Source organism: Hemiscyllium ocellatum, chromosome 49 (genome assembly GCF_020745735.1).
Source record: "Hemiscyllium ocellatum isolate sHemOce1 chromosome 49, sHemOce1.pat.X.cur, whole genome shotgun sequence".
NCBI lineage: Eukaryota > Metazoa > Chordata > Chondrichthyes > Orectolobiformes > Hemiscylliidae > Hemiscyllium > Hemiscyllium ocellatum.
The window spans coordinates 13,101,539-13,116,456 of record NC_083449.1 but is presented as its reverse complement, the minus strand read 5'-3'; positions in this window follow the sequence as shown (position 1 = coordinate 13,116,456).

Below are 14,918 nucleotides of genomic sequence, written 5' to 3'. Positions count from 1 at the left end.
TCCATGACTACCTGGTCAGGTCCACACTCCCCCAACAACCCACCGTCCCCTCCTGGCACTGCAGGAATTGCAAAACCTATGCCCACACCTCCCCCCTCACCTCCATCCAAGGCCCCAAAGGAGCCTTCCACATCCATCAAAGATTCACCTGCAGATCCACCAATGTCATTTATTGTATTTCTTGCTCCCGATGTGGTCTCCTTTACATTGAGGAGACTGGATGCCTTCTCACAGAGAGCTTTAGGGAACATCTCCAGGCCACCCGAACCAATCTACCCCACCGCCCCGTGACTGAACATTTCCACTCCCCTCACATTCTGCTGAGTACATGCAGATCCTAGGCATCCTCCACCGCCATTCCCTCACCACCCGACGCCTGGAGAAAGTTCACCTCATCTTCCGCCTCAGAACACTCCAAACCCAGGGCATCAATGTGGACTTCACCAGTTTCCTCATTTCCCCTCCCCCCATCTTACCCCAGTTCCAACCTACCAGCTCAGAACTCTCCTCATGACCTGTCCTACCTGCCAATCCTCCTAACCACCTATCCACTCCACCCTCCTCTCTGACCTACCACCTTCATCCCCACCTCCATCCACCTATTGCACTCTAAGTGACCTTCTTCTCAGTCCCACCCTCCTCCCATTTATCTCTCCATACTGGAGGCTTCCTGCCTCATTCCTGATGAATGGCCTTTGCCTGAAATGTCAATTTTCCTGCTCCTCAGATGCTGCCTGACCTACTGTGCTTATCCAGCACCACTCCAATCTTTCCTCCATACCAGGCAATGTCTTGGTAAATCTCTTCCACACCTTTGCAATGTTTCCACGTCCCTCCTATAATACACCATATGCGGCCGCACCAGAGTTTTGTATAGCTGCAACATGACCCCATGGCTCCAAAATTGAATCCCTTGACCAATAAAAGCTACCACACCGTACCGTTCTTACTTGTACTGACCTGGGTGGCCAAAGTTAAAGATCACACAACACCACGTTATAGTCCAACAGGCTTAATTGGAAACACTAGCTTTCGGAGCGCCGCTCCTTCATCAGGTGGTTGTGGAGGACACAATTATAAGACACAGAATTTATAGCAAATGTTTACAGTGTGATGTAATGAAATTATACATTGAAAAATATCTTGATTGTTTGTTGAGTCTTTCATGTGTTCAAATACCATGATAGTTTCACTTCTTTCATGTGTAAATCACAAAACTGTTTTTTCAAAGTTACATTCTCAGATTAACTGTAACAATTGGTGTTAGCCAGACAATAGGTTGAAGGTGTTAGCCCCCTGTGTTCTCTGTCTGTGCTATAATGTTTAGACTGATTCTAATCTAAAAAGCGAGATAACAGAGTTTTACATGAATTCTTGCAGTTCAATTTCACCCACAAATGTATATGTACATGTGTGCATGTGGGTCTTTGTGTGTGTGTTTTTCTGTCTGTCTGGGGTTGGGATTGTGAGTGTGAGAGAGAGTGTACATGTGAATGTAGAGTGTCTAAGTCTGTGAGGGGGTGCATGTGTGAGTGTGGGAGTGTGTGTATCTGTAGGAGTGTGTTTGTTTGTCTGGGGTTTGGGGTTGTGAGCATCTGTGTGAGACAGGGTATATGTGTGTGCACGAGCGTAGAGTTGGTCTAAGTCTGTGAGAGGATGCATGTGAGTGCATGTGTCTGTAAGGGTGTGTGTGAGTGTCTGTGTATATGTGTGTCCGTGTTTGTTTAGGTGTGCCTGTGAATACGTGAGTCTGTGTGTATTTAGGAGTGCCTGTGTGTGTGTGTGTGTGTGTGTGTGTGTATATATATAGTGCAATCGTGGTCATCTGTAGTGTGACATGAACACAAGGTCCCGGTTGAGGCCCTCCCCATGGGTATGGAACATAGCTATCAGCCTCTATTTTGCCACTTTTTGCTGCTGCCTGTCCCAAAATCCGACTTGGAGTATGGTCACCCAAAGGTCTGAGGTCGAATGTCTTGGAACACTGAAGTATTCCCCAACTTGGAGGGAACACGCCTGTCTGTTGATTTTTGTGAGGTGCCCATTCATCCATTGCCGGAGCCTTTGCGCAGTTTCCCCAATGTACCATGCCTCAGGGCATCCTTGCCTGCAACATATAAGATAGACAACGTTGGCTGAGTCACATGAGTACCTGTCATGTACATGGTGGGAGGTGTCCCCAAGTGTAAGGGTGGTATCCATGTCCACACTCTGACACGCCTTGCAGTGCCTACCGTGACACGGTTGTATGGAGGTGTCCTGAAAGCCGGGCAGCTTGCTACCAACAATGATCTGTTTGAGGTTTGGCGGTTGTTTAAAAGCAAGCAATGGAGGTGTGGGGACTGTCTTGGAGAGGTGCTCGTCCTCATTGACAATGTGCTGCAGGTCACGAAGAACATGGCGTAGTTTTTCAGCTCCTGGGAAGTACTGGGTGGCAACTTTCAGGGCTCTGTGCAAAAGGACACTGAGATCTCTCTGCTCTTCCACGCTGCCAAGAATCTTACCATTATCCCATTATTCTGCAACCTGGTGGTGGGTGAGTTTGAATTTGGTTCCTGTCCATATGTGCGCATGCGTGAGGCCCTGCCCCCGCGCGGCCATTGAGGAGCATTGACTCAGTGAGTGGAAGCGGTTTGTGTGAAACAGACCGCAATGGAGAGCTCCGAGCCCAGGGAAGGGAGGGAACAGCAGGGGCTCCTTCCAGCAGCACATCGGGATGGGAGCCTGGGACACAGAGGGGGCTCCCAGACCCGGATTGGTTCGGGAGGGGAGTTCAGGGAGAGCCGGGAGCTGTGTGTGAGATGCCGAGCGGAGCAGGAACTGGTCCCGGAACTTGGAGTGAGCGGGCTGGGGGGGAAGGGGGAGGCCTTTCTCGGGCTGTGTGTGTGTGTGTGTGTTGGGGGTGGGGGGGCGTGGGGCGTGGGGCGTGGAGGGGAGGGGAGGGCTGCTGTGGTAGACAGAGCGGGAAGGAGCTGCTGTGGGACATTCTTGTGGTTTGCAAATCCCCTGAACACTGATGGCAATTCATTGTTTGGCTTCTGTTTCAGGCTGTCTGTTAATATTGGGCTGTGAATAGTAGAAAGCAAATCGACTTTGACTGTGACAATCCTGTAAGTGATAAATGTAGCAGTCACCAGATCAAAAGTCTCAGGTACAGCATTTGAAATAACTCACAGCAATAACAGAACCAAACCATGCTTTGTTCACAATGTGATCTTTCTTTAAAAAAATCATAATTAATATTACTTGAATTTAGCATTGATCAGTTTGAATTAAATGTAACATATCTTCTGTTTCCCTCCAGAAACATACTCGCTGGACCAAGACAATCTAATATATACTCAGTACAAAGCCAAGTGTGACCAACTGCTTCTCCCAGACACCAGGTATGTTACTGCTGTCAGGGCAGAGAACATCCTTTCCACAGACACAGAGTGGATTGAACCAGACACACATTGAGCTCAATTTCCAGAGGGATACATTCAATCCAAGAGTCAAACACATCTGTTGAAATACATTTTCTTCTCTCCTCTCAATGCACACTATAGCCAATTCCAATAGTTTTTACCATTTAAAACCCATGATTCACCGCATCTGAATATGTATAGACTGCAACCAGATTGCAAACTCTGCAATCAGAAACCACATTGAATCCAAATTGGTATAAAGGTTTATTAGTTTAGTTTAGGTCATTGTTACACAGTTACAATAACTATGTATGAAGTAGAGATTGAGTGCAAACATAAAGGGAAACTTTGACATTATCAGTAACTGATGAGGCCAAATTAATCTTTTGATCAATAGTTGTCCCATACAAAGACATTACAATGGTATAATGTACATTCCAAATGTTCTTTCCTGACATGGACAGAAGGCTTACTGCATGTACACACACACTACTAACACCCCACCACTTCCGCACACAAACATAAAATCCTGAATGATTTACAATGAGTCGCAAATACACACACACACACACACACACACACACACACACACACACACACACACACACACACACACACACACACACACAGATACCAAACAGGGATGAAGATCCATATACATTCAAACTGATTTCTACTCTCAGATCTCGAGGCAAGAGATCTCCAACACAGAACAAAGCCCTTCAAATGATTAAGTCTGCACCGAACAATAACAATCCACAACAACATAACAATTGACCAAGCTAACAACCCTTTCAATCAGCATTCCATTTCCATAAATATATCATGACAGCAGACAATCTGCCAGCCCCGTCTTTCTTACAGTGTCATTCTTTATTGCTTCACCTTGCACGTGTCATTTTTCTTTTCGTTTTCCATTCCAGCGAAATCTTTTTCGTTATGCTTTTGTACATCATTTAAAGGCTGTTTTATTTTTCTACACGGAGATCTCCAAGCCTGACATTCCTGTTGACCCTCCCTAGGATACATTACTAAAAAACAAGGAATCTGGGTACAGATTTCTCAATGAATCAATGGAATCAGATAGTCACCATTCATAGCAGAGCAGCAAGAACCCAAATAACCATAATGGGTAGGTGTGTCAAGCTTCTCAATGTTTTTCTGTGAAGGTTTGGACAGTGTTGATTGATTAATAAACTGAATTTGACCATTTAAATATTCTGCATTGCATGACAGAAAGTAAAATTCCTTTTGCTTTCCTCCTCATGACCATAGAACAACACAACAGTATTGCTCATGGTTTGCACTATCACACTACAGAGGTGAAGTACTATCCTGCCTGCATCAGCAAATACAATGGAATTGATGAATTTTCATTCCTGTATAAGGAATATTGTGGTCAGTCAGATGCAAGCAGTGGATTTGTTCACTTCATTGCAAATGGATTCAGTTAATACTGATCATCAATTCAGCAGTATTCAGAAAAGTAGGTCACTGTGCAATAACTGATAGCATCGTGAAGACCAGCAATTGTTGTTAGTATTCCCAGTTAGACTTTGTACAATAGGAGACACAAAGGCCCATTACTTTTCTCTCCTTGATTACGATGAACAACACAGACTCTTGTCTGTTGTGATGTGTTGCATGTTCACATATCCATGAATCCTGTAGGCACTACAACTAAAGAACATAGGCTGTTTCCCATTCACTAAAGAATACGTGCACTGAGAACTCTCTTCTCTCCCACTTTGGTAATTGGTTCCCCACTTTTCAGGAATCGTTTAAATTGCTCAGTAACATAATGCAGGAAGATTGAAATTGCATCAAACTTGAATCTATGTCCTTCTTATCTCACAATAACTGTTCCTTTCCAAACAATCTTTGCCTGTATAACCAGTTCATTTACACTGGAGACAGCAGCCCTAGTTTCCAACACTCAATTTTAGGTACAAGGTTCTTCATTAATCCATGGAGCTTTTTTGTTCTGTTGAACGTCTGTCACATATGGAGTCATAGAGATGTACAGCACACAAACAGACCTTTCCTCCATGCTGATCTGATATCCTAACCTAATCCAGTCCCATTTCCCAGCACTTGGCCCACATCCCTCTAAACCCTTCCTGTTCATATATACATCCAGATGCCTTTTAAATACTGCAATTGTACCAGCCTCCTCCACTTCCTCTGACATCTCATTCCATTTATGCACCAGGCTCTGCTTGAAAAAGTTGTTCCTTTAATATCTTTCCCCTGTCACCGGAAACTTATGCCCTCTACTTCTGGACTCGCCCACCCCAGGGAAAAGATTTTGTCCATTTATCCTATCCATGCCCCTCATGGTGTTATAAACCACTATCAGGTCAACCCTCAGTCTCCGACGCTCCAGGGGAAACAGTACCAGCTTATTCAGTATATCATTATTGTTCGAAACCTCCAACCCTGGAAACTTCTTTGTAAATCTTTTCTGACACTTTCAAGTTTCACAACATCCTTCTGATAGGAAGGAGACCAGAATTGCATGCAATATTCTTAAAGTGACCTAACCAATGTCCTGAACAGCCGCAACATGACCTCCCAACTTCTATACTCAGTACTCTGCCCAATAAATGAAAGCAGACCGAATGCCGCCTTCACTCTGCTATCTTTCAGGAAATATGAACCTGCACTCCAAAGTTTCCTTGTTCAGGAACTCTCCTTAACACCTTTCCACGACGAGTATAAGTCCTCTCTGATTTGCTCTTCCAAAACACAGCACCTCACATTTATCTAAATTAAATGCTCTCTGCCACTCCTGGGCCCATTGGCCCATCTGGTCAAGATTCCATTGTACCCTGTGGTAACCTTCTTCGCTCTCCACTGCACCTCCAGTTTTGGTGTCATCTGCAAACCTACTAACCATACCGCCTATGTTCACACCCAAATCATTTATATACATGATGAAAAGTAGTGGACCCAGCACTGATCCTTGTGGCACCCCAGTAGTCAGAGGCCTCCAGTCTGAAAAGCAACCCGCCACCACCACCACCATCTGTCTTCCACCTTTGAGCCAGTTCTGTCTCCAAATAGCTAGTGCTCCCTATATTCCGTGATCTCTAATCTTACTAACCAGTCTCCCATGGGGAACCTTGTTGAATGCCACATGGATCACATCCACCTTTTTGCCCTCATCAGTCTTCTGTGTTATTTCTTCAAAAAGCTCAATTGAGTTTGAGAGACATGATTTCCCGTGCACAATGCCATGCTGACTATCCCTAATCAGCCATTGCCCTTCCAAATACGTGTAAATTCTGGCCCTCAGGATTCCTCACAAAACCTTGCCCACCATCGATGTTAGGCTCACTGGTTCACACTTCCCTAGCTTTTCCTCACCACATTTCTTAAACAGTGGTATCGCATTATCCAACCTCCAGTCTTCTGACACCTCACCTGTGACTATCAATGATACACATATCTCAGCATTGAAGTAAATGCAGTTTAATTTATCAGTCTTACTTGTTCTCTGCTCTGTCCCTGCCTGCCCTGACTGTTTGATTTGCTCCCGTTCCCAACTGTACCAGTCTCAGATTGAACTCTTTCCTCATTATTTCCCTGGGTCCCAGCCCACCACCTTACTATTGTAAATCTTCGTGGGCAGCTCCAGCAAATCTCCCTGCCAGTATATTAGTTCCCTTCCAATTCTGGTGCAACCCATCCTTCTTATACAGGTCTCTTTTACCCCAGAAGAGATTCCAATGATGCAAAAATGTGAACCCTTCTCCCATGCACCAGCTCCTCAGCTACACATTCATCTGCTCTATCCTTCTATTTCTATCCTCACTAGCTCATACCAATGGGAGTAATCTAGATATCACTACGTTCGAGGACCTGCTTTTTGAATTCCTGCCTAACTTTCTATATTCTCCCTTCAGAATCTCATCCTTTTCCCTTCCTGTGTCATTGGTTCCAATGTGTACAATGACCTACTGTTGGTCCCTCTGTCCTTTGCGAACATTCTGCACCCTCTCTGAGACATCCTTGATCCTGACACCAGGGATAAAAAATGAGGTCTGCAGATGCTGGAGATCACAGTTGAAAATGTGTTGCTGGTTAAAGCACAGCAGGTTAGGCATCATCCAAGGAATAGGAAATTTGACGTTTCGGGCATAAGCCCTTCATCAGCCCTTTCCTGATGAAGGGCTTATGCCCGAAACGTCGAATTTCCTATTCCTTGGATGCTGCCTCACCTGCTGTGCTTTAACCTGACACCAGGGAGGCAACACATCATTCTGATTTTTCTCTGCTGGCTGCAGAAATGTCTGTCTATGAGATTTGAAAGGCATTAGAATGAATCACGTGGTTCCATTGAAGGTAACAGTTAGAGAATTAACTTCCATGTATACAACCAGTACAAGGGACAGAAAGAAGCAAACTTAATTCTGCATTCACATTAAAGTTCAAACAGTCACAGAACATAGCAACATTTGTCAACATTTGGAAGAGAGCTGTGAGATGGTGCCAATACACAATGGGTACAGAATCCCTCTCAAAGTCCTGAGTTACTGCCAGGTTAATAGGTTCACAGACATGATTAAAGAAACACCAAGATCCCCAATGATCTGATGGTTGTAAGAGTGAGCCTTTCATTAAAAGGTTTAAGCAGAACAGGGTAACAGCTTCAATCTCAGCATCAACATACACTCCCTATATGATTTAAATAGAGTGTATCAGTTTGGCCATAAAATTCCAGTGACATTGCCCAAGAAGTAACTTGAGCTATGTATAATTACCCCTCCAAATATCTCATCCTGTCTTAGATATGGAGATGTAACTCATGCATGAATTCCATTTTACAGATTGGGGAAATTACACTTCAGCCCAAATTGTATTTTAAAATATATATTTTTGAATGGAACCCCAAACTGAAAAGCACATCTCATAAAAAAAACTACAGAATATAAAGTTTGATGTGAAACTGACCAAAAGGAAATCATTGACTTGAAAGGACACAAAGTATCCCATATTCAGACAGATAATGAGAGATTTTTGAATACAGTGTGAGGACTCTTATATAGTTTCTCTGGGACTAACATCGGAATAATAAATTTAAAACATACGTTCAGTCTCGAGATCGGCATGCCCAAAATAAACTTACAATCGTAAACTACATTGTCCCATAGATTCCAATGTTGTGGAAGTTATTCAACTGAGACGTACAGTGCCAGAGATTAACAGTGATATAAACACATCCACTTTCACTGACAGGCGCTGACACAAATGACATTGGATAATATCTGATACATTCTGAATAGCAAAGGTTTGAACAATAAAGAGCTCCTGCAGTTCTGAAAGATGACAATTCCACTTTGAAATGACACTGCATGAATATAAAATACAATAACCATGAATAAGAAGCACATTGATAACTCATAATGAGAGACTGAATGAATCCCATGTTCAATGTTAGCTGACAAAAGCTGATTTTATCCATACACACATCCTGATTGAGAGAATGACTCATGCAAAACAAAACAACAATATCCGAGTCCAAAATGAAAGTAAATGTCTCAGTGATAATGTAGAACATTGGGAAGGAAACTATGCCACACTATGTACCGGACCAGCCTTGTAAATAAGTTGGTCTGTCCATTTCTCCATGATATTTTTATATGGCTAGTCCATACAACTGGATGTAATTTCCTTTATCATTAGAATCAGAATCACAGATTTTGTAGAGCACAGAAGCAGCCCAATTAGCTCATTGTGTCGACAGTTGGACATTCTATTCTTTATCCCTTCTATTACTAGTTTCCACTAATTGTTGGGATTGTGAACTATATATCATTGTTGTAGTTTGCAATCCTCTGAGTACTGATTGGAATAAATTGTTTGGTTTCTGTTTCACATTGTTTATTAGCAATGAACTTTCAACTGTGGAAATAAAGATAATATATATGAATGTCACAGTTCAGTAAAGAATAAATATGATAGTCGTTGGATCAAAAGTCTCAAATATAGTATTTGAAATAGTGTGTGTTATTCTTCAATAGTTAGTGTATTGGGATCTTAGTTTTGAACTGTGTAAGCATCCCAATCATGGAGCTGTAGAGGGCTTGGTTAATTTTTGTATCTTAATAAATTGCTCTATAATATCACAAAAAGAGAGCAGGAGCAGCTGAGGGCAAAAGTGGAACCAAAGCCTGCTCTGTTCCCATTGCTGGCTTTATAAAGATCATCATAACTATTAACTCAAAATGTCATTGCTCAGTTTGATATGACCAAACTTAGCTAATGTTGATTTAAAGGAGATAAATCTTCTGTCTTCCTCCAGGTAAATATTCAATGGCCCAAGACAATGTAATATGACCTCGGTATAAAGCCAAGTGTGAGCAGCTGCTCCTTCCAAATAGCAGGTATGTTACCACTGTCTGAGCTGGGGGATGGTCCTTTCCACAATTACAGAACAGATTGAGTCAGACTCACAAAAAGCTCACTTTCCAGAGATATACATTCAATCCATGAGTAAAGCACAGCGAATTCTCACTGTGGACCAGCGCAGATGCAATAAGTGTCATCATTCAAAGCTCATTGTCATTCAGATTTGAAAAGGGATACACTGAATCCTCACTGGAAACAGGCAGTCAGGGACTGCATTAAATCCACAGTTAGGGAATTTTCAAAGTTACAATCAAGATGAACAAATAGATCATGCTGTTACATAGCTGGAGTAACCATATATGCAGTAGTTATTGAGTACAGATCCAAAAGGAAACTTTTGATATTAACAGTAACTGAGCAGGACAAAAATAATCTTTGAGAAATAGTAGTCCCATTCAAAGACACAACCATTAAATCATGTTTAGCAATAAAATCTATCATGTAGCATGGACAGGCAGATGCAGAATAAAGCTCTCACAGACAAAAAACACTATCAATGCCTGATTACAAAATGAAACGACGTGTCTCAGTGATAGTACCGAACCCCTGAAAAGGGAAACATCCCACACTGAGCAACAAGAGCTGGTATTTTAATTAGCCGGTCTGTCCATTTCTGCATGGTAGCTTTGTACCAATATTTCATACAGCGGGATGTGTTTTCCTTTTCACACCAGAATCAGAATCTCAGAATTGGGACAACACAGATGTAGGCCATTCCTCCCATTCAATCTGTGCTCGTACATTCTATTCTTTAACTGTTCTGCAAAACAGTTTCCAGTAATGGTTGGGATTGTGAACTAGATACCATCTGCTGACCCCTTCCCCAAAGATTGAGAGAAAAGTCAGAAATCACAAAATGCAGCAGAGATTAAGACCCCACTCTCAATACACTGATAACAGCTATCACAGAATGATACAGAATCACAGGGAATATTCCTGGCTGCCAGAGAATTAAACCACTTTGATACCCAAAAGAAGAAAGTGATTAGTACAGATGGAGAACTTCACTGTCATAGTCACACATCAGAAGCTGATGTTTTATACATCAATTACTGGACTCCCATGTCATCATGACAGCAACTGTCAGATGTAGATTGATAGTTGTTCTTACATATTAACATTGCAGACACTGACAAAGAGAAAACAATAATTACACAAACATTCTTATTACGCAAAACAGTGCAGGACTTGTACAGTCAATGGTAGGATCCTGAGGAGAGTTGCCAAACACAGAGACCTAGGATTGCATGTGTGTTGTTCTTTGGAAGTGGAGTCCCAGGTGAACAAGGATGTGAAAAAGGGGCTTGCCATGTTTGCCTTCTTTGCTCTGCACATTGAGTATCGGAGTTGGGACATCATGTTAGGGCTGCACAGGACTTAAGGTAGGGCACTTGTAGAATGCTGTGTAACATTCTGGTCACCCTGCTTTCAGAAGATGGCGTTAATCCTGAGAGGGTGCAAAAATGATTGACAGAGTTGTTGCCAGGGCTAGAGGGTTTGAAATTTAAGGAGATTGTGAACAGTCTGGGACTTTTATCCCATTAGCATCGGAGGCTGAGGGGTGATTTTAAACGGGGTGAACGTTTTGGGTGCTTGGGAGTGGAATGACTCCTTCTCCGAGCAGATGGGTTGGAGGTGGAGGAATTGGGAGATTGGGATGGGGTTTTTGCAGAATACTGAGTGGGAGGTTGTGTCATCCAGGTCGTTGTGAGAGTCTGTGGGTAAATGTCCATCTGGAGATGGAAATGGAGAGGTCAAGAAAAGGGTGTACAGAAAAGGCCATTCGGCATATCAGTCTGCATTGATGATAACTCCCATTGAGGGCACACTAATCCCAATTTGCTGCACGTGTGCCATATCCTTGATGTGCTCATCCAAGTATCTTTTTAAGGTTCTAAGGTTTGTGGCTTCCACAACCTTCCCAGGCAGTGCATTCCAGTTTCCCTGAATTCCATGTGATTTAACTCTCTCAATCGGTCTCTTATGTGGGACCTTGTCAAAAGGTTTGACCGATTGGTAAATACACTCCCACATGCAGACAAAGAAGTAATATTTCAGAGGAAGATGGAGAATGAGACTCTCATATTAACAAAGCACAAAGTGACAGTTTGAGATTGACAACTACATTTGCATCTTCACAGAGCTGAAACTGACAGCTACAATTGATAACGACATTCACATCTTCGTAACACAGAAATTAACAGGAAAAGGTTGTTAAATACACTCATATTTACATTAGAGAGCTTGACAGGGAAAGACTGATAACCACATTCACATATTTTGCCAGCAGAAACTTACAGGTACAGGTTGATAACTATATTTACATATTCACACAGCAAGGTCTGCCAGGTACAGATTGACAACTACACTCACATTGACATAGACAACAGAACCGAAACAGACAGGGAGAGAATGATAACTGTACCCACACATTCCCATGTCAGAAAGGGACAGATACAGATTGTGTAACTAAATTCACATATTCACCTCAATGAAACAATCAGAGCCTGATTGCTGTCTAAATATATCAATGTATTTATCAGCCAGTCCCTGTCAGTTTCTATTAGGTGGATATGTGATGTTATTTATCAATCTGTCCCTGTCAGTTTATGTGATGTGAACATTTGAATATAGTTATTAATCTGTCCCTGTCACACTCTGCTTTGTGCACATGAAAGTATATGTACAAGTCATCTAGGGACAGATTGATAACTACACTCACATATTCAGATAGTTTAAACTGTACAGTTTCAAAAGTACACTCATATTCAAAAGCAGAATCTGACAGGTCCAGATCAATAACTAAATTCACTGTTATGCACCAGACCATATCACCTCAAAATACAGTGTATCATGGAAATAGGCTAGACCCTAACCTTCTTCACAGAAACTAACAGGTAAAATTGATAACTTTTCTCAAATGCAGTATTCATTTGAAACTAACATAAGCAGATTGGTAACTAGATGCACATATCCACAGTTTCATCAGGTGGTCATGTTCAATGAACTGTACAGGTATTGGTTAGTTTCTGGATCTCAGTGAATTGGTATAGAACCCTTAAAACATAGTAGCTCAGTCCAAGAATGGAAACACATATATGTTTCAGTTTGAATCATTAGTTTTAAAGAATAACATCCTAACGATTACTACCTGAATGTTACATAGTTCAATTTGATTCTGGCAATCGTGCCTAATGCTGAGGAGATATCTCTTCTGTCTTCTTACAGGAAAATAATCAAAGAATCAAGACAATGTAATATTTCCTCAGTACTAAACCAAGTGTGACCAGCTGCTTCTGCCAAACAGCAGGAATGTTACACAAACAGAAATTGTTAGGAAAGTTCAGCAGGTCTGGAAGCATCTGTGGAAAGAAATCAGAGTTAATGTTTTGGGACGTGTGACCCTTCCTCAGAACTGGTTCTGAGAACTCAGCCCGAAATGTTAATTCTGATTTCTCTCCGCAGATACTGGCAGACCTGCTGAGCTTTTCCAGCAATTTCTGGTTTTGTTTCTGATTTACAGCATCTGCAGTTCTCTCAGTTTTAGACCTACATTGGAGTCAATTCCCAGAGAGATGTTCAAATCAAGAGTCAAATGCCACCAAGGAATTACATTTTTCTCTCTCCATTCTCAGTCACACCAGCCCAGTTCCAATAAGTTTTATCACTCACAGCCTATTGACATTTACACCATTTTTTGACGAGGGAGAGACTGAACCTGATTGGAAATAGACAGTCATGGACACCTTTAAATCTGCATTTGAAAAGGGCATTTTTGTAGTTCTAATCAAGGTAAACAAATAGATTTTACCTTTACATCATTTCAACAACCATACATAAGGTCAGTGTTAAAAATACAGAGATAGAAGGAAACTGCGTTCACAGGCAGGACAAGTTGCCAAAGTAGAGGATGAAACAAATTAAGGTTTCTTATCACTAAACAGGACAGAATTATTCTCCTTTGATTAAAATTGGTCCGATACATAGACACAACAATTAAATAATGTGAAATCCAAACACACATACTGTGCCAAAGTCTGACAAAACAAGCATGGTGACAGTGTGCACACAAACTGGCTGGTGTAAAACCGGTCCCAAATACACACACTGTACTGAGACATCTGTTACATTGGGAACAGCCATGGAATGACATGTCAGGTTGTGAAAAATGATACATTCAAAATGACTTCAATTCATAATGGAGCCATAGAGACATAGAGCACAGGAATAGACCCTTGAGTCCACCAGTCCATGCTGACTAGAATCACAAACTAAACTAGTCCCACCTGCCTACTGCTGGTGCATATCCCTCCAAACCGTTCCTATTCATGTACTTATCTGACTGTCTTATAAATGTTGTAACTGTGTCTGCATCCACCACTACCACAGGAAGTTAATTGCACATGCGAACCACCATCTGTGGAAAGAGAATTGCCCCTCATGTCTTTTTATAAATCTCTCTCTCCTCACCTTCAAATATGGTGAAAGTGAGGACTGCAAATGCTGGAGTTTAGAGTCAAGAGTGTGGTGCTGGAAAAGCACAGCAGGTCAGGCAGTATCCAAGGGGCAGGAAACTCGACATTTCAGGCAAAAGCCCAAATCCCTGATGAAAGGCTTTTGCCCGAAATGTCACTTTTCCTGCTCCTCAGATACTGCCTGACGTGCTGTGCTTTTCCAGCACCAGCCTCATGACTGTCCCCTTAAAACACGCTCCATAGTCTTAAAACTGCCCCATCCTAGCGAAATGACACCTACTATTTACCCCATCAGTACCCTTCATTATTTTATAAACCTCTAAAGGGTCACCCCTCAGTCTCCAAAGTTCTAGGGAATACAGCCCCTGCCTATTCAGCCTCTCCCTCTCCCTCCAATCCTCCCATCTTGACAACATCCTTGTAAATCTTTTATGCACCCTCTCATGTTTCACACCATTCTTCCAGTCAGTGGCATGGTGGCTCTTTGGGTTGCACTGTTGCCTCACAGCGCCAGTGACCCTGGTTTGAGAGCAGCCTCGGGTGACAGTCTGTGTGGAGCTTGCACATGCTCCCCGTGTGTGCGTGGGTTTCCTCCAGGTGCTCCAGATATGCAGGTTCGGTG